The sequence below is a fragment of the Pleurodeles waltl genome, unplaced genomic scaffold (assembly GCF_031143425.1).
Source record: "Pleurodeles waltl isolate 20211129_DDA unplaced genomic scaffold, aPleWal1.hap1.20221129 scaffold_86, whole genome shotgun sequence".
Lineage (NCBI taxonomy): Eukaryota > Metazoa > Chordata > Amphibia > Caudata > Salamandridae > Pleurodeles > Pleurodeles waltl.
In genome coordinates, this window is record NW_027150400.1 from 1217349 (window position 1) to 1236397 (window position 19049).

Sequence of the window (19049 nt, forward strand, 5' to 3'; positions counted from 1 at the left end):
TGTACTTCTGAATTTTCCTGCTAGTTAAGTGTGTAAGTGCTATTACTGCTGAAGGATGGGATGTCTTATGAGGGTGTGCTAGGTCTTGGAGAGCTGTAAAGTGTGAAGAGTTGTGAGTGCATTTGAGGTGCAGTCAATTTCTTTCTTCATGCTGTGCCTGAAAATGGTGTGTCCTTGCATGTCTGCTTTAATTTTCCTGTAATAGGAAATGGGATCCTGAGTAGCCTGCTGACCAGTTCTTGTTTCTATATTGGGTGGTGGTGGACGACCTGTCCCTGCTCCCTGGTGGTCTAGTGGTTAGGATTCAGCGCTCTCACCGCCGCGGCCCGAGTTCGATTCCCGGTCAGGGAACGCGAAGTTCCTTACACTTTTTACTTCTACACTTACATTTCTTATAGGAAACCTTTCATTTTACACTTTTCATGGATTCAAACACATTAGGAAACCTTTCAATTACAAATGCTTCATTACCACTAGTTCTTCTTTAATTGACTTTTCTCACAATATCACACAGCTTTCTCACAGCTCTTTTTTTCACTCCAAATAACATCTGAAAGCACTCCATCTTGCTGTGATCAGCTGAGAGCTCCAGAGCTCCAGAGCTCTTGCTTGTCCACATAGTGACTGCAAGATGTCTCCAGGGGGCACATTTCCCTGCTGCACCAGGAATACCCTTTGTAAGTGTCAGCGCAGTGTGTATAAGATTGGGGTTGCCTCCTTTCTTAGAACCTGAATTTCACAGCTTTTCTCAATATTTTTACCAGCCTGGAATTAAACGTACAGACGAGGTAGTTCAAAAAACACAGCCAGGTGGCAGCCCTACTAAGGAGGAAGTCCTGCCCCAGGACAGCACAGACCAAACCTTCTGCCTTCTGGCTGGACTTAAAATGTCCCTTTAGCCCCTGCCCCATAAGGCCTCTGACGGCGGGCACCTGCCTCAGGTGACTTCGGTCAGAAGGCCACTCCTTACTTCAGGCGCCAGCTGTCCCTTCAGGAGCCTCAGGGGAGGATAGCCTTGGCCGTGCCACACGCTGACCTTGACGGCAAGCGCTCGCATGGATGTCACCTAGGGGTCACCAGGGGTCGCAAGGGGCAAGCCAGATGTCGCAGCGGGCCCCTCCCCCATATGGCCTCTGACAGCGGGCCCCTACCTCAGTTGGCGCCAGTCAGAACGCCACTCCTTCTTTAAGGTGGCAGCTGTCCCTTCAGGAGACCTCAGATAGGATAGCCTGGGCCGAGCCACACACTGACCTTGCTGACCTCGACAGTAGGCACTTACGTGGATGTCATTTAGGGTTCTCCAGGGGTTGCATGGGGCAAGCCAGGAGTTGCAGCGGGTCCCTGCCCCATAAGGCCTCTGACAGTGGGCCCCTGCCTCAGGTGACTTCAGTCAGAAGGCCACTCCTTCATTAAGGGAGCAGCTGTCTCTTCCGGAGTCCTCAAATAGGATAGCCTTGGCCACGTCACACACTGACCTCAACGGCATGACAATTTCATGGCGATGCAAAACTGCCACTCAGGGCCGGGTTTAGGGAGGTGCGAGCAGTGCGGCCGCACCGGGTGCTGACCAGGATTGGAGTTGCTGACCTCGGGGGGCGCTGTGTTTAGCAATAACTTACGAAACTTGCGATTTAAAAGCTCATGCTGGAAAGTTCCTTGTGTGTCCAAACTACAGAAAGCAAATAAAATGCCAAGATACCTCTTGTGATTACCGTTCCTGCTAGGGAGAGAGTTGGTGGTTTTGTCCAGAGGCAGCTTTGACTAGATATAAAATAGCGTAGAGGGTTCATGTGCCTGACGCAAAGAACAGAACCATATCTAATGTGGAGAGCTGGCTGGATAGTCAAGCAGCTATCCAGCTCTTTAAAACAAATCTAATCTATGTGAGAGGGGCTATGGATAGATGAGGGGCACATTTGGCAGGTGGCAGTGAGTGAATCCGAGTAGGTGGTGATGGAGTGAAGGGGGTTGGGGGGTGCCAAAAAAGACTGTCTTCCAGCCACCAGGGCTACAGCCGGCCCTGCTGCTAGCAGGCAAAAATCTGGGCTCTCTCTGGCAGGAAGATTAGTGAGAAGAGTTGTGTTGCCATTTTGATTGTTGCCTGAAATCTGTAAAGGGAAGGAACTCTGCAGCAGGTTGTATTAAATGTTAAGTTGAGACTAAGCAGAGCGCCCCCCCCCCCCCCTGAGGTGGGTGCCCCCGTGCATGTGAGCGAGCAGTGCGAGTGCAACAGTTGCAGCATCCTTAAGCCAGCTCTGCCCCCCCGTGTGGGTGGGAAGGAAGTGAGAAATGGAAAAACTCAGACGCTTGGCACAGAGAGGGCGGGTTGGACAGAAGAAGGAGCTGCTCAGCACACACAAAAATATCTCTTCCTACTTAGTATAGTGGAGAGTGTCCCTGCCTGGGAGACTGGGGTTCAATTCCCCCACTTGGAAACTGCCTCTTCTTTTAAAGGCTTAAACCTACATTTTCAGAGCACCAGCAATCAATATTTACTTCAAATACCGTTTACAATCTCACACTCATACTACAGAGTACGCCCATTTTTCTTTCATCCACACACCTCCTCCAAATCGAAACATTTATTCATGCCATCAAGTACCTTTCAAAATGTAGCACCCACAATTTGGACCTAAGACTCTATTTCACAACCATTTCTCCCTTTTCATTTAAACTTCGTGCCTACTTCCTTGAAAAAGGAAAGGTGGAATCAAGGATTTTTCATGAGATAAAAAGGAAAGTACTGCATGATAAAAAAAATGCATTTAAGCTATTTTGTTTTCTCACACTAAGTAAATGAAATGTTGGGGCACACTCTGAAGGAGGAATTGTTTTATAGGAAGGTGAAACCTTTTATCTTTAGATAAAGTGTAAAGTTGTATAATTTACAGACACACTGAGAAAGGAAAACAAGCAGTGACCCGGACGTGCCCACCCACTAATCTCATCAGAGCTTTTCTAGTTCAGAGGTTCTTCCATGACTATCGACAGCAGGTCATGTGTTACACTGCATTGTGGGACTCGTAGTTCTATACACAGCATTGTAAAAGAGGAGTGCAGGTCCCAGCACCTTAAGTAAAAGCCTGCACATGTAGAGCTGGAGATGCCTGCGTTGACCTGGGAAAGCTAAGAGCTGCCCTCCTATCGGGGCTCTGAGAAGAAGCACTGATCGTCCCTTTAATTGTACTTCTGAATTTTCCTGCTAGTTAAGTGTGTAAGTGCTATTACTGCTGAAGGATGGGATGTCTTATGAGGGTGTGCTAGGTCTTGGAGAGCTGTAAAGTGTGAAGAGTTGTGAGTGCATTTGAGGTGCAGTCAATTTCTTTCTTCATGCTGTGCCTGAAAATGGTGTGTCCTTGCATGTCTGCTTTAATTTTCCTGTAATAGGAAATGGGATCCTGAGTAGCCTGCTGACCAGTTCTTGTTTCTATATTGGGTGGTGGTGGACGACCTGTGCCTGCTCCCTGGTGGTCTAGTGGTTAGGGTTCGGCGCTCTCACCGCCGCGGCCCGGGTTCGATTCCCGGTCAGGGAACGCGCAGTTCCTTACACTTTTTACTTCTACACTTACATTTCTTATAGGAAACCTTTCATTTTACACTTTTCATGGATTCAAACACATTAGGAAACCTTTCAATTACAAATGCTTCATTACCACTAGTTCTTCTTTAATTGACTTTTCTCACAATATCACACAGCTTTCTCACAGCTCTTTTTTTCACTCCAAATAACATCTGAAAGCACTCCATCTTGCTGTGATCAGCTGAGAGCTCCAGAGCTCCAGAGCTCTTGCTTGTCCACATAGTGACTGCAAGATGTCTCCAGGGGGCACATTTCCCTGCTGCACCAGGAATACCCTTTGTAAGTGTCAGCGCAGTGTGTATAAGATTGGGGTTGCCTCCTTTCTTAGAACCTGAATTTCACAGCTTTTCTCAATATTTTTACCAGCCTGGAATTAAACGTACAGACGAGGTAGTTCAAAAAACACAGCCAGGTGGCAGCCCTACTAAGGAGGAAGTCCTGCCCCAGGACAGCACAGACCAAACCTTCTGCCTTCTGGCTGGACTTAAAATGTCCCTTTAGCCCCTGCCCCATAAGGCCTCTGACGGCGGGCACCTGCCTCAGGTGACTTCGGTCAGAAGGCCACTCCTTACTTCAGGCGCCAGCTGTCCCTTCAGGAGCCTCAGGGGAGGATAGCCTTGGCCGCGCCACACGCTAACCTTGACGGCAAGCGCTCGCATGGATGTCACCTAGGGGTCACCAGGGGTCGCAAGGGGCAAGCCAGATGTCGCAGCGGGCCCCTCCCCCATATGGCCTCTGACAGCGGGCCCCTACCTCAGTTGGCGCCAGTCAGAACGCCACTCCTTCTTTAAGGTGGCAGCTGTCCCTTCAGGAGACCTCAGATAGGATAGCCTGGGCCGAGCCACACACTGACCTTGCTGACCTCGACAGTAGGCACTTACATGGATGTCATTTAGGGTTCTCCAGGGGTTGCATGGGACAAGCCAGGAGTTGCAGCGGGTCCCTGCCCCATAAGGCCTCTGACAGTGGGCCCCTGCCTCAGGTGACTTCAGTCAGAAGGCCACTCCTTCATTAAGGGAGCAGCTGTCTCTCCCGGAGTCCTCAAATAGGATAGCCTTGGCCACGTCACACACTGACCTCAACGGCATGACAATTTCATGGCGATGCAAAACTGCCACTCAGGGCCGGGTTTAGGGAGGTGCGAGCAGTGCGGCCGCACCGGGTGCTGACCAGGATTGGAGTTGCTGACCTCGGGGGGCGCTGTGTTTAGCAATAACTTACGAAACTTGCGATTTAAAAGCTCATGCTGGAAAGTTCCTTGTGTGTCCAAACTACAGAAAGCAAATAAAATGCCAAGATACCTCTTGTGATTACCGTTCCTGCTAGGGAGAGAGTTGGTGGTTTTGTCCAGAGGCAGCTTTGACTAGATATAAAATAGCGTAGAGGGTTCATGTGCCTAACGCAAAGAACAGAACCATATCTAATGTGGACAGCTGTCTGGATAGTCAAGCAGCTATCCAGCTCTTTAAAACAAATCTAATCTATGTGAGAGGGGCTATGGATAGATGAGGGGCACATTTGGCGGGTGGCAGTGAGTGAATCCGAGTAGGTGGTGATGGAGTGAAGGGGGTTGGGGGTGCCAAAAAAGACTGTCTTCCAGCCACCAGGGCTACAGCCGGCCCTGCTGCTAGCAGGCAAAAATCTGAGCTCTCTCTGGCAGGAAGATTAATGAGAAGAGTTGTGTTGCCATTTTGATTGTTGCCTGAAATCTGTAAAGGGAAGGAACTCTGCAGCAGGTTGTATTAAATGTTAAGTTGAGACTAAGCAGAGCCCCCCCCCCCTGAGGTGGGTGCCCCCGTGCATGTGAGCGAGCAGTGCGAGTGCAACAGTTGCAGCATCCTTAAGCCAGCTCTGCCCCCCCGTGTGGGTGGGAAGGAAGAGAGAAATGGAAAAAATCAGACGCTTGGCACAGAGAGGGCGGGTTGGACAGAAGAAGGAGCTGCTCAGCACGCACAAAAATATCTCTTCCTACTTAGTATAGTGGAGAGTGTCCCTGCCTGGGACCTGGGAGACTGGGGTTCAATTCCCCAACTGGGAAACTGCCTCTTCTTTTAAAGGCTTAAACCTACATTTTCAGAGCACCAGCAATCAATATTTACTTCAAATACCGTTTACAATCTCACACTCATACTACAGAGTACGCCCATTTTTCTTTCATCCACACACCTCCTCCAAATCGAAACATTTATTCATGCCATCAAGTACCTTTCAAAATCTAGCACCCACAATTTGGACCTAAGACTCTTTTTCACAACCATTTCTCCCTTTTCATTTAAACTTCGTGCCTACTTCCTTGAAAAAGGAAAGGTGGAATCAAGGATTTTTCATGAGATAAAAAGGAAAGTACTGCATGATAAAAAAAATGCATTTAAGCTATTTTGTTTTCTCACACTAAGTAAATGAAATGTTGGGGCACACTCTGAAGGAGGAATTGTTTTATAGGAAGGTGAAACCTTTTATCTTTAGATAAAGTGTAAAGTTGTATAATTTACAGACACACTGAGAAAGGAAAACAAGCAGTGACCCGGACGTGCCCACCCACTAATCTCATCAGAGCTTTTCTAGTTCCGAGGTTCTTCCATGACTATCGACAGCAGGTCATGTGTTACACTGCATTGTGGGACTCGTAGTTCTATACACAGCATTGTAAAAGAGGAGTGCAGGTCCCAGCACCTTAAGTAAAAGCCTGCACATGTAGAGCTGGAGATGCCTGCGTTGACCTGGGAAAGCTAAGAGCTGCCCTCCTATCGGGGCTCTGAGAAGAAGCACTGATCGTCCCTTTAATTGTACTTCTGAATTTTCCTGCTAGTTAAGTGTGTAAGTGCTATTACTGCTGAAGGATGGGATGTCTTATGAGGGTGTGCTAGGTCTTGGAGAGCTGTAAAGTGTGAAGAGTTGTGAGTGCATTTGAGGTGCAGTCAATTTCTTTCTTCATGCTGTGCCTGAAAATGGTGTGTCCTTGCATGTCTGCTTTAATTTTCCTGTAATAGGAAATGGGATCCTGAGTAGCCTGCTGACCAGTTCTTGTTTCTATATTGGGTGGTGGTGGACGACCTGTGCCTGCTCCCTGGTGGTCTAGTGGTTAGGATTCAGCGCTCTCACCGCCGCGGCCCGGGTTCGATTCCCGGTCAGGGAACGCGCAGTTCCTTACACTTTTTACTTCTACACTTACATTTCTTATAGGAAACCTTTCATTTTACACTTTTCATGGATTCAAACACATTAGGAAACCTTTCAATTACAAATGCTTCATTACCACTAGTTCTTCTTTAATTGACTTTTCTCACAATATCACACAGCTTTCTCACAGCTCTTTTTTTCACTCCAAATAACATCTGAAAGCACTCCATCTTGCTGTGATCAGCTGAGAGCTCCAGAGCTCCAGAGCTCTTGCTTGTCCACATAGTGACTGCAAGATGTCTCCAGGGGGCACATTTCCCTGCTGCACCAGGAATACCCTTTGTAAGTGTCAGCGCAGTGTGTATAAGATTGGGGTTGCCTCCTTTCTTAGAACCTGAATTTCACAGCTTTTCTCAATATTTTTACCAGCCTGGAATTAAACGTACAGACGAGGTAGTTCAAAAAACACAGCCAGGTGGCAGCCCTACTAAGGAGGAAGTCCTGCCCCAGGACAGCACAGACCAAACCTTCTGCCTTCTGGCTGGACTTAAAATGTCCCTTTAGCCCCTGCCCCATAAGGCCTCTGACGGCGGGCACCTGCCTCAGGTGACTTCGGTCAGAAGGCCACTCCTTACTTCAGGCGCCAGCTGTCCCTTCAGGAGCCTCAGGGGAGGATAGCCTTGGCCGCGCCACACGCTGACCTTGACGGCAAGCGCTCGCATGGATGTCACCTAGGGGTCACCAGGGGTCGCAAGGGGCAAGCCAGATGTCGCAGCGGGCCCCTCCCCCATATGGCCTCTGACAGCGGGCCCCTACCTCAGTTGGCGCCAGTCAGAACGCCACTCCTTCTTTAAGGTGGCAGCTGTCACTTCAGGAGACCTCAGATAGGATAGCCTGGGCCGAGCCACACACTGACCTTGCTGACCTCGACAGTAGGCACTTACATGGATGTCATTTAGGGTTCTCCAGGGGTTGCATGGGGCAAGCCAGGAGTTGCAGCGGGTCCCTGCCCCATAAGGCCTCTGACAGTGGGCCCCTGCCTCAGGTGACTTCAGTCAGAAGGCCACTCCATCATTAAGGGAGCAGCTGTCTCTCCCGGAGTCCTCAAATAGGATAGCCTTGGCCACGTCACACACTGACCTCAACGGCATGACAATTTCATGGCGATGCAAAACTGCCACTCAGGGCCGGGTTTAGGGAGGTGCGAGCAGTGCGGCCGCACCGGGTGCTGACCAGGATTGGAGTTGCTGACCTCGGGGGGCGCTGTGTTTAGCAATAACTTACGAAACTTGCGATTTAAAAGCTCATGCTGGAAAGTTCCTTGTGTGTCCAAACTACAGAAAGCAAATAAAATGCCAAGATACCTCTTGTGATTACCGTTCCTGCTAGGGAGAGAGTTGGTGGTTTTGTCCAGAGGCAGCTTTGACTAGATATAAAATAGCGTAGAGGGTTCATGTGCCTGACGCAAAGAACAGAACCATATCTAATGTGGAGAGCTGTCTGGATAGTCAAGCAGCTATCCAGCTCTTTAAAACAAATCTAATCTATGTGAGAGGGGCTATGGATAGATGAGGGGCACATTTGGCGGGTGGCAGTGAGTGAATCCGAGTAGGTGGTGATGGAGTGAAGGGGGTTGGGGGGTGCCAAAAAAGACTGTCTTCCAGCCACCAGGGCTACAGCCGGCCCTGCTGCTAGCAGGCAAAAATCTGGGCTCTCTCTGGCAGGAAGATTAATGAGAAGAGTTGTGTTGCCATTTTGATTGTTGCCTGAAATCTGTAAAGGGAAGGAACTCTGCAGCAGGTTGTATTAAATGTTAAGTTGAGACTAAGCAGAGCGCCCCCCCCCCCCCTGAGGTGGGTGCCCCCGTGCATGTGAGCGAGCAGTGCGAGTGCAACAGTTGCAGCATCCTTAAGCTAGCTCTGCCCCCCCGTGTGGGTGGGAAGGAAGTGAGAAATGGAAAAACTCAGACGCTTGGCACAGAGAGGGCGGGTTGGACAGAAGAAGGAACTGCTCAGCACACACAAAAATATCTCTTCCTACTTAGTATAGTGGAGAGTGTCCCTGCCTGGGACCTGGGAGACTGGGGTTCAATTCCCCCACTTGGAAACTGCCTCTTCTTTTAAAGGCTTAAACCTACATTTTCAGAGCACCAGCAATCAATATTTACTTCAAATACCGTTTACAATCTCACACTCATACTACAGAGTACGCCCATTTTTCTTTCATCCACACACCTCCTCCAAATCGAAACATTTATTCATGCCATCAAGTACCTTTCAAAATCTAGCACCCACAATTTGGACCTAAGACTCTTTTTCACAACCATTTCTCCCTTTTCATTTAAACTTCGTGCCTACTTCCTTGAAAAAGGAAAGGTGGAATCAAGGATTTTTCATGAGATAAAAAGGAAAGTACTGCATGATAAAAAAAATGCATTTAAGCTATTTTGTTTTCTCACACTAAGTAAATGAAATGTTGGGGCACACTCTGAAGGAGGAATTGTTTTATAGGAAGGTGAAACCTTTTATCTTTAGTTAAAGTGTAAAGTTGTATAATTTACAGACACACTGAGAAAGGAAAACAAGCAGTGACCCGGACGTGCCCACCCACTAATCTCATCAGAGCTTTTCTAGTTCCGAGGTTCTTCCATGACTATCGACAGCAGGTCATGTGTTACACTGCATTGTGGGACTCGTAGTTCTATACACAGCATTGTAAAAGAGGAGTGAAGGTCCCAGCACCTTAAGTAAAAGCCTGCACATGTAGAGCTGGAGATGCCTGCGTTGACCTTGGAAAGCTAAGAGCTGCCCTCCTATCGGGGCTCTGAGAAGAAGCACTGATTGTCCCTTTAATTGTACTTCTGAATTTTCCTGCTAGTTAAGTGTGTAAGTGCTATTACTGCTGAAGGATGGGATGTCTTATGAGGGTGTGCTAGGTCTTGGAGAGCTGTAAAGTGTGAAGAGTTGTGAGTGCATTTGAGGTGCAGTCAATTTCTTTCTTCATGCTGTGCCTGAAAATGGTGTGTCCTTGCATGTCTGCTTTAATTTTCCTGTAATAGGAAATGGGATCCTGAGTAGCCTGCTGACCAGTTCTTGTTTCTATATTGGGTGGTGGTGGACGACCTGTGCCTGCTCCCTGGTGGTCTAGTGGTTAGGATTCAGCGCTCTCACTGCCGCGGCCCGGGTTCGATTCCCGGTCAGGGAACGTGCAGTTCCTTACACTTTTTACTTCTACACTTACATTTCTTATAGGAAACCTTTCATTTTACACTTTTCATGGATTCAAACACATTAGGAAACCTTTCAATTACAAATGCTTCATTACCACTAGTTCTTCTTTAATTGACTTTTCTCACAATATCACACAGCTTTCTCACAGCTCTTTTTTTCACTCCAAATAACATCTGAAAGCACTCCATCTTGCTGTGATCAGCTGAGAGCTCCAGAGCTCCAGAGCTCTTGCTTGTCCACATAGTGACTGCAAGATGTCTCCAGGGGGCACATTTCCCTGCTGCACCAGGAATACCCTTTGTAAGTGTCAGCGCAGTGTGTATAAGATTGGGGTTGCCTCCTTTCTTAGAACCTGAATTTCACAGCTTTTCTCAATATTTTTACCAGCCTGGAATTAAACATACAGACGAGGTAGTTCAAAAAACACAGCCAGGTGGCAGCCCTACTAAGGAGGAAGTCCTGCCCCAGGACAGCACAGACCAAACCTTCTGCCTTCTGGCTGGACTTAAAATGTCCCTTCAGCCCCTGCCCCATAAGGCCTCTGACGGCGGGCACCTGCCTCAGGTGACTTCGGTCAGAAGGCCACTCCTTACTTCAGGCGCCAGCTGTCCCTTCAGGAGCCTCAGGGGAGGATAGCCTTGGCCGCGCCACACGCTGACCTTGACGGCAAGCGCTCGCATGGATGTCACCTAGGGGTCACCAGGGGTCGCAAGGGGCAAGCCAGATGTCGCAGCGGGCCCCTCCCCCATATGGCCTCTGACAGCGGGCCCCTACCTCAGTTGGCGCCAGTCAGAACGCCACTCCTTCTTTAAGGTGGCAGCTGTCACTTCAGGAGACCTCAGATAGGATAGCCTGGGCCGAGCCACACACTGACCTTGCTGACCTCGACAGTAGGCACTTACATGGATGTCATTTAGGGTTCTCCAGGGGTTGCATGGGGCAAGCCAGGAGTTGCAGCGGGTCCCTGCCCCATAAGGCCTCTGACAGTGGGCCCCTGCCTCAGGTGACTTCAGTCAGAAGGCCTCTCCTTCATTAAGGGAGCAGCTGTCTCTCCCGGAGTCCTCAAATAGGATAGCCTTGGCCACGTCACACACTGACCTCAACGGCATGACAATTTCATGGCGATGCAAAACTGCCACTCAGGGCCGGGTTTAGGGAGGTGCGAGCAGTGCGGCCGCACCGGGTGCTGACCAGGATTGGAGTTGCTGACCTCGGGGGGCGCTGTGTTTAGCAATAACTTACGAAACTTGCGATTTAAAAGCTCATGCTGGAAAGTTCCTTGTGTGTCCAAACTACAGAAAGCAAATAAAATGCCAAGATACCTCTTGTGATTACCGTTCCTGCTAGGGAGAGAGTTGGTGGTTTTGTCCAGAGGCAGCTTTGACTAGATATAAAATAGCGTAGAGGGTTCATGTGCCTGACGCAAAGAACAGAACCATATCTAATGTGGAGAGCTGTCTGGATAGTCAAGCAGCTATCCAGCTCTTTAAAACAAATCTAATCTATGTGAGAGGGCTATGGATAGATGAGGGGCACATTTGGCGGGTGGCAGTGAGTGAATCCGAGTAGGTGGTGATGGAGTGAAGGGGGTTGGGGGTGCCAAAAAAGACTGTCTTCCAGCCACCAGGGCTACAGCCGGCCCTGCTGCTAGCAGGCAAAAATCTGAGCTCTCTCTGGCAGGAAGATTAATGAGAAGAGTTGTGTTGCCATTTTGATTGTTGCCTGAAATCTGTAAAGGGAAGGAACTCTGCAGCAGGTTGTATTAAATGTTAAGTTGAGACTAAGCAGAGCCCCCCCCCCCTGAGGTGGGTGCCCCCGTGCATGTGAGCGAGCAGTGCGAGTGCAACAGTTGCAGCATCCTTAAGCCAGCTCTGCCCCCCCGTGTGGGTGGGAAGGAAGAGAGAAATGGAAAAACTCAGACGCTTGGCACAGAGAGGGCGGGTTGGACAGAAGAAGGAGCTGCTCAGCACGCACAAAAATATCTCTTCCTACTTAGTATAGTGGAGAGTGGCCCTGCCTGGGACCTGGGAGACTGGGGTTCAATTCCCCAACTGGGAAACTGCCTCTTCTTTTAAAGGCTTAAACCTACATTTTCAGAGCACCAGCAATCAATATTTACTTCAAATACCGTTTACAATCTCACACTCATACTACAGAGTACGCCCATTTTTCTTTCATCCACACACCTCCTCCAAATCGAAACATTTATTCATGCCATCAAGTACCTTTCAAAATCTAGCACCCACAATTTGGACCTAAGACTCTTTTTTACAACCATTTCTCCCTTTTCATTTAAACTTCCTGCCTACTTCCTTGAAAAAGGAAAGGTGGAATCAAGGATTTTTCATGAGATAAAAAGGAAAGTACTGCATGATAAAAAAAATGCATTTAAGCTATTTTGTTTTCTCACACTAAGTAAATGAAATGTTGGGGCACACTCTGAAGGAGGAATTGTTTTATAGGAAGGTGAAACCTTTTACCTTTAGATAAAGTGTAAAGTTGTATAATTTACAGACACACTGAGAAAGGAAAACAAGCAGTGACCCGGATGTGCCCACCCACTAATCTCATCAGAGCTTTTCTAGTTCCGAGGTTCTTCCATGACTATCGACAGCAGGTCATGTGTTACACTGCATTGTGGGACTCGTAGTTCTATACACAGCATTGTAAAAGAGGAGTGCAGGTCCCAGCACCTTAAGTAAAAGCCTGCACATGTAGAGCTGGAGATGCCTGCGTTGACCTGGGAAAGCTAAGAGCTGCCCTCCTATCGGGGCTCTGAGAAGAAGCACTGATCGTCCCTTTAATTGTACTTCTGAATTTTCCTGCTAGTTAAGTGTGTAAGTGCTATTACTGCTGAAGGATGGGATGTCTTATGAGGGTGTGCTAGGTCTTGGAGAGCTGTAAAGTGTGAAGAGTTGTGAGTGCATTTGAGGTGCAGTCAATTTCTTTCTTCATGCTGTGCCTGAAAATGGTGTGTCCTTGCATGTCTGCTTTAATTTTCCTGTAATAGGAAATGGGATCCTGAGTAGCCTGCTGACCAGTTCTTGTTTCTATATTGGGTGGTGGTGGACAACCTGTGCCTGCTCCCTGGTGGTCTAGTGTTTAGGATTCGGCGCTCTCACCGCCGCGGCCTGGGTTCGATTCCCGGTCAGGGAACGCGAAGTTCCTTACACTTTTTACTTCTACACTTACATTTCTTATAGGAAACCTTTCATTTTACACTTTTCATGGATTCAAACACATTAGGAAACCTTTCAATTACAAATGCTTCATTACCACTAGTTCTTCTTTAATTGACTTTTCTCACAATATCACACAGCTTTCTCACAGCTCTTTTTTTCACTCCAAATAACATCTGAAAGCACTCCATCTTGCTGTGATCAGCTGAGAGCTCCAGAGCTCCAGAGCTCTTGCTTGTCCACATAGTGACTGCAAGATGTCTCCAGGGGGCACATTTCCCTGCTGCACCAGGAATACCCTTTGTAAGTGTCAGCGCAGTGTGTATAAGATTGGGGTTGCCTCCTTTCTTAGAACCTGAATTTCACAGCTTTTCTCAATATTTTTACCAGCCTGGAATTAAACGTACAGACGAGGTGGTTCAAAAAACACAGCCAGGTGGCAGCCCTACTAAGGAGGAAGTCCTGCCCCAGGACAGCACAGACCAAACCTTCTGCCTTCTGGCTGGACTTAAAATGTCCCTTTAGCCCCTGCCCCATAAGGCCTCTGACGGCGGGCACCTGCCTCAGGTGACTTCGGTCAGAAGGCCACTCCTTACTTCAGGCGCCAGCTGTCCCTTCAGGAGCCTCAGGGGAGGATAGCCTTGGCCGTGCCACACGCTGACCTTGACGGCAAGCGCTCGCATGGATGTCACCTAGGGGTCACCAGGGGTCGCAAGGGGCAAGCCAGATGTCGCAGCGGGCCCCTCCCCCATATGGCCTCTGACAGCGGGCCCCTACCTCAGTTGGCGCCAGTCAGAACGCCACTCCTTCTTTAAGGTGGCAGCTGTCCCTTCAGGAGACCTCAGATAGGATAGCCTGGGCCGAGCCACACACTGACCTTGCTGACCTCGACAGTAGGCACTTACATGGATGTCATTTAGGGTTCTCCAGGGGTTGCATGGGGCAAGCCAGGAGTTGCAGCGGGTCCCTGCCCCATAAGGCCTCTGACAGTGGGCCCCTGCCTCAGGTGACTTCAGTCAGAAGGCCACTCCTTCATTAAGGGAGCAGCTGTCTCTCCCGGAGTCCTCAAATAGGATAGCCTTGGCCACATCACACACTGACCTCAACGGCATGACAATTTCATGGCGATGCAAAACTGCCACTCAGGGCCGGGTTTAGGGAGGTGCGAGCAGTGCGGCCGCACCGGGTGCTGACCAGGATTGGAGTTGCTGACCTCGGGGGGCGCTGTGTTTAGCAATAACTTACGAAACTTGCGATTTAAAAGCTCATGCTGGAAAGTTCCTTGGGTGTCCAAACTACAGAAAGCAAATAAAATGCCAAGATACCTCTTGTGATTACCGTTCCTGCTAGGGAGAGAGTTGGTGGTTTTGTCCAGAGGCAGCTTTGACTAGATATAAAATAGCGTAGAGGGTTCATGTGCCTGACGCAAAGAACAGAACCATATCTAATGTGGAGAGCTGTCTGGATAGTCAAGCAGCTATCCAGCTCTTTAAAACAAATCTAATCTATGTGAGAGGGGCTATGGATAGATGAGGGGCACATTTGGCAGGTGGCAGTGAGTGAATCCGAGTAGGTGGTGATGGAGTGAAGGGGGTTGGGGGGTGCCAAAAAAGACTGTCTTCCAGCCACCAGGGCTACAGCCGGCCCTGCTGCTAGCAGGCAAAAATCTGGGCTCTCTCTGGCAGGAAGATTAATGAGAAGAGTTGTGTTGCCATTTTGATTGTTGCCTGAAATCTGTAAAGGGAAGGAACTCTGCAGCAGGCTGCATTAAATGTTAAGTTGAGACTAAGCAGAGCGCCCCCCCCCCCCTGAGGTGGGTGCCCCCGTGCATGTGAGCGAGCAGTGCGAGTGCAACAGTTGCAGCATCCTTAAGCCAGCTCTGCCCCCCCGTGTGGGTGGGAAGGAAGTGAGAAATGGAAAAACTCAGACGCTTGGCACAGAGAGGGCGGGTTGGACAGAAGAAGGAGCTGCTCAGCACTTACAAAAATATCTCTTCCTACTTAGTATAGTGGAGAGTGGCCCTGCCTGGGACCTGGGAGACTGGGGTTCAATTCCCCAACTGGGAAACTGCCTCTTCTTTTAAAGGCTTAAACCTACATTTTCAGAGCACCAGCAATCAATATTTACTTCAAATACCGTTTACAATCTCACACTCATACTACAGAGTACGCCCATTTTTCTTTCATCCACACACCTCCTCCAAATCGAAACATTTATTCATGCCATCAAGTACCTTTCAAAATCTAGCACCCACAATTTGGACCTAAGACTCTTTTTCACAACCATTTCTCCCTTTTCATTTAAACTTCCTGCCTACTTCCTTGAAAAAGGAAAGGTGGAATCAAGGATTTTTCATGAGATAAAAAGGAAAGTACTGCATGATAAAAAAAATGCATTTAAGCTATTTTGTTTTCTCACACTAAGTAAATGAAATGTTGGGGCACACTCTGAAGGAGGAATTGTTTTATAGGAAGTTGAAACCTTTTATCTTTAGATAAAGTGTAAAGTTGTATAATTTACAGACACACTGAGAAAGGAAAACAAGCAGTGACCCGGACGTGCCCACCCACTAATCTCATCAGAGCTTTTCTAGTTCCGAGGTTCTTCCATGACTATCGACAGCAGGTCATGTGTTACACTGCATTGTGGGACTCGTAGTTCTATACACAGCATTGTAAAAGAGGAGTGCAGGTCCCAGCACCTTAAGTAAAAGCCTGCACATGTAGAGCTGGAGATGCCTGCGTTGACCTGGGAAAGCTAAGAGCTGCCCTCCTATCGGGGCTCTGAGAAGAAGCACTGATCGTCCCTTTAATTGTACTTCTGAATTTTCCTGCTAGTTAAGTGTGTAAGTGCTATTACTGCTGAAGGATGGGATGTCTTATGAGCGTGTGCTAGGTCTTGGAGAGCTGTAAAGTGTGAAGAGTTGTGAGTGCATTTGAGGTGCAGTCAATTTCTTTCTTCATGCTGTGCCTGAAAATGGTGTGTCCTTGCATGTCTGCTTTAATTTTCCTGTAATAGGAAATGGGATCCTGAGTAGCCTGCTGACCAGTTCTTGTTTCTATATTGGGTGGTGGTGGACAACCTGTGCCTGCTCCCTGGTGGTCTAGTGGTTAGGATTCGGCGCTCTCACCGCCGCGGCCCGGGTTCACTTCCCGGTCAGGGAACGCGAAGTTCCTTACACTTTTTACTTCTACACTTACATTTCTTATAGGAAACCTTTCATTTTACACTTTTCATGGATTCAAACACATTAGGAAACCTTTCAATTACAAATGCTTCATTACCACTAGTTCTTCTTTAATTGACTTTTCTCACAATATCACACAGCTTTCTCACAGCTCTTTTTTTCACTCCAAATAACATCTGAAAGCACTCCATCTTGCTGTGATCAGCTGAGAGCTCCAGAGCTCCAGAGCTCTTGCTTGTCCACATAGTGACTGCAAGATGTCTCCAGGGGGCACATTTCCCTGCTGCACCAGGAATACCCTTTGTAAGTGTCAGCGCAGTGTGTATAAGATTGGGGTTGCCTCCTTTCTTAGAACCTGAATTTCACAGCTTTTCTCAATATTTTTACCAGCCTGGAATTAAACGTACAGACGAGGTAGTTCAAAAAACACAGCCAGGTGGCAGCCCTACTAAGGAGGAAGTCCAGCCCCAGGACAGCACAGACCAAACCTTCTGCCTTCTGGCTGGACTTAAAATGTCCCTTTAGCCCCTGCCCCATAAGGCCTCTGACGGCGGGCACCTGCCTTAGGTGACTTCGGTCAGAAGGCCACTCCTTACTTCAGGCGCCAGCTGTCCCTTCAGGAGCCTCAGGGGAGGATAGCCTTGGCCGCGCCACACGCTAACCTTCACGGCAAGCGCTCGCATGGATGTCACCTAGGGGTCACCAGGGGTCGCAAGGGGCAAGCCAGATGTCGCAGCGGGCCCCTCCCCCATATGGCCTCTGACAGCGGGCCCCTACCTCAGTTGGCGCCAGTCAGAACGCCACTCCTTCTTTAAGGTGGCAGCTGTCCCTTCAGGAGACCTCAGATAGGATAGCCTGGGCCGAGCCACACACTGACCTTGCTGACCTCGACAGTAGGCACTTACATGGATGTCATTTAGGGTTCTCCAGGGGTTGCATGGGGCAAGCCAGGAGTTGCAGCGGGTCCCTGCCCCATAAGGCCTCTGACAGTGGGCCCCTGCCTCAGGTGACTTCAGTCAGAAGGCCACTCCTTCATTAAGGGAGCAGCTGTCTCTCCCGGAGTCCTCAAATAGGATAGCCTTGGCCACGTCACACACTGACCTCAACGGCATGACAATTTCATGGCGATGCAAAACTGCCACTCAGGGCCGGGTTTAGGGAGGTGCGAGCAGTGCGGCCGCACCGGGTGCTGACCAGGATTGGAGTTGCTGACCTCGGGGGGCGCTGTGTTTAGCAATAACTTACGAAACTTGCGATTTAAAAGCTCATGCTGGAAAGTTCCTTGTGTGTCCAAACTACAGAAAGCAAATAAAATGCCAAGATACCTCTTGTGATTACCGTTCCTGCTAGGGAGAGAGTTGGTGGTTTTGTCCAGAGGCAGCTTTGACTAGATATAAAATAGCGTAGAGGGTTCATGTGCCTGACGCAAAGAACAGAACCATATCTAATGTGGACAGCTGTCTGGATAGTCAAGCAGCTATCCAGCTCTTTAAAACAAATCTAATCTATGTGAGAGGGGCTATGGATAGATGAGGGGCACATTTGGCGGGTGGCAGTGAGTGAATCCGAGTAGGTGGTGATGGAGTGAAGGGGGTTGGGGGGTGCCAAAAAAGACTGTCTTCCAGCCACCAGGGCTACAGCCGGCCCTGCTGCTAGCAGGCAAAAATCTGAGCTCTCTCTGGCAGGAAGATTAATGAGAAGAGTTGTGTTGCCATTTTGATTGTTGCCTGAAATCTGTAAAGGGAAGGAACTCTGCAGCAGGTTGTATTAAATGTTAAGTTGAGACTAAGCAGAGCGCCCCCCCCCCCCTGAGGTGGGTGCCCCCGTGCATGTGAGCGAGCAGTGCGAGTGCAACAGTTGCAGCATCCTTAAGCCAGCTCTGCCCCCCCGTGTGGGTGGGAAGGAAGTGAGAAATGGAAAAACTCAGACGCTTGGCACAGAGAGGGCGGGTTGGACAGAAGAAGGAGCTGCTCAGCACGCACAAAAATATCTCTTCCTACTTAGTATAGTGGAGAGTGTCCCTGCCTGGGACCTGGGAGACTGGGGTTCAATTCCTCAACTGGGAAACTGCCTCTTCTTTTAAAGGCTTAAACCTACATTTTCAGAGCACCAGCAATCAATATTTACTTCAAATACCGTTTACAATCTCACACTCATACTACAGAGTACGCCCATTTTTCTTTCATCCACACACCTCCTCCAAATCGAAACATTTATTCATGCCATCAAGTACCTTTCAAAATCTAGCACCCACAATTTGGACCTAAGACTCTTTTTCACAACCATTTCTCCCTTTTCATTTAAACTTCCTGCCTACTTCCTTGAAAAAGGAAAGGTGGAATCAAGGATTTTTCATGAGATAAAAAGGAAAGTACTGCATGATAAAAAAAATGCATTTAAGCTATTTTGTTTTCTCACACTAAGTAAATGAAATGTTGGGGCACACTCTGAAGGAGGAATTGTTTTATAGGAAGGTGAAACCTTTTATCTTTAGATAAAGTGTAAAGTTGTATAATTTACAGACACACTGAGAAAGGAAAACAAGCAGTGACCCGGACGTGCCCACCCACTAATCTCATCAGAGCTTTTCTAGTTCCGAGGTTCTTCCATGACTATCGACAGCAGGTCATGTGTTACACTGCATTGTGGGACTCGTAGTTCTATACACAGCATTGTAAAAGAGGAGTGCAGGTCCCAGCACCTTAAGTAAAAGCCTGCACATGTAGAGCTGGAGATGCCTGCGTTGACCTGGG

At 48.7% G+C, this 19049-nt stretch overlaps 6 non-coding genes across 6 annotated transcripts; all 6 read left to right on the top strand.

The window, feature by feature from the left end:
• Positions 1 to 279: 279 nt before the first annotated feature.
• On the top strand, positions 280 to 351 carry TRNAE-CUC (transfer RNA glutamic acid (anticodon CUC)). Its single transcript has one exon. It is a non-coding gene; the product is annotated as a tRNA-Glu (tRNA).
• A 3110-nt stretch (positions 352 to 3461) lies between these two features.
• TRNAE-CUC (transfer RNA glutamic acid (anticodon CUC)) lies at positions 3462 to 3533 on the top strand. The gene has a single exon. It is a non-coding gene; the product is annotated as a tRNA-Glu (tRNA).
• A 3111-nt stretch (positions 3534 to 6644) lies between these two features.
• Positions 6645 to 6716, top strand: TRNAE-CUC (transfer RNA glutamic acid (anticodon CUC)). Its single transcript has one exon. It is a non-coding gene; the product is annotated as a tRNA-Glu (tRNA).
• Positions 6717 to 9832: 3116 nt separating this feature from the next.
• On the top strand, positions 9833 to 9904 carry TRNAE-CUC (transfer RNA glutamic acid (anticodon CUC)). Its single transcript has one exon. It is a non-coding gene; the product is annotated as a tRNA-Glu (tRNA).
• A 3110-nt stretch (positions 9905 to 13014) lies between these two features.
• TRNAE-CUC (transfer RNA glutamic acid (anticodon CUC)) lies at positions 13015 to 13086 on the top strand. Its single transcript has one exon. It is a non-coding gene; the product is annotated as a tRNA-Glu (tRNA).
• Positions 13087 to 16201: 3115 nt separating this feature from the next.
• TRNAE-CUC (transfer RNA glutamic acid (anticodon CUC)) lies at positions 16202 to 16273 on the top strand. The gene has a single exon. It is a non-coding gene; the product is annotated as a tRNA-Glu (tRNA).
• The last annotated feature ends 2776 nt before the right edge of the window (positions 16274 to 19049 follow it).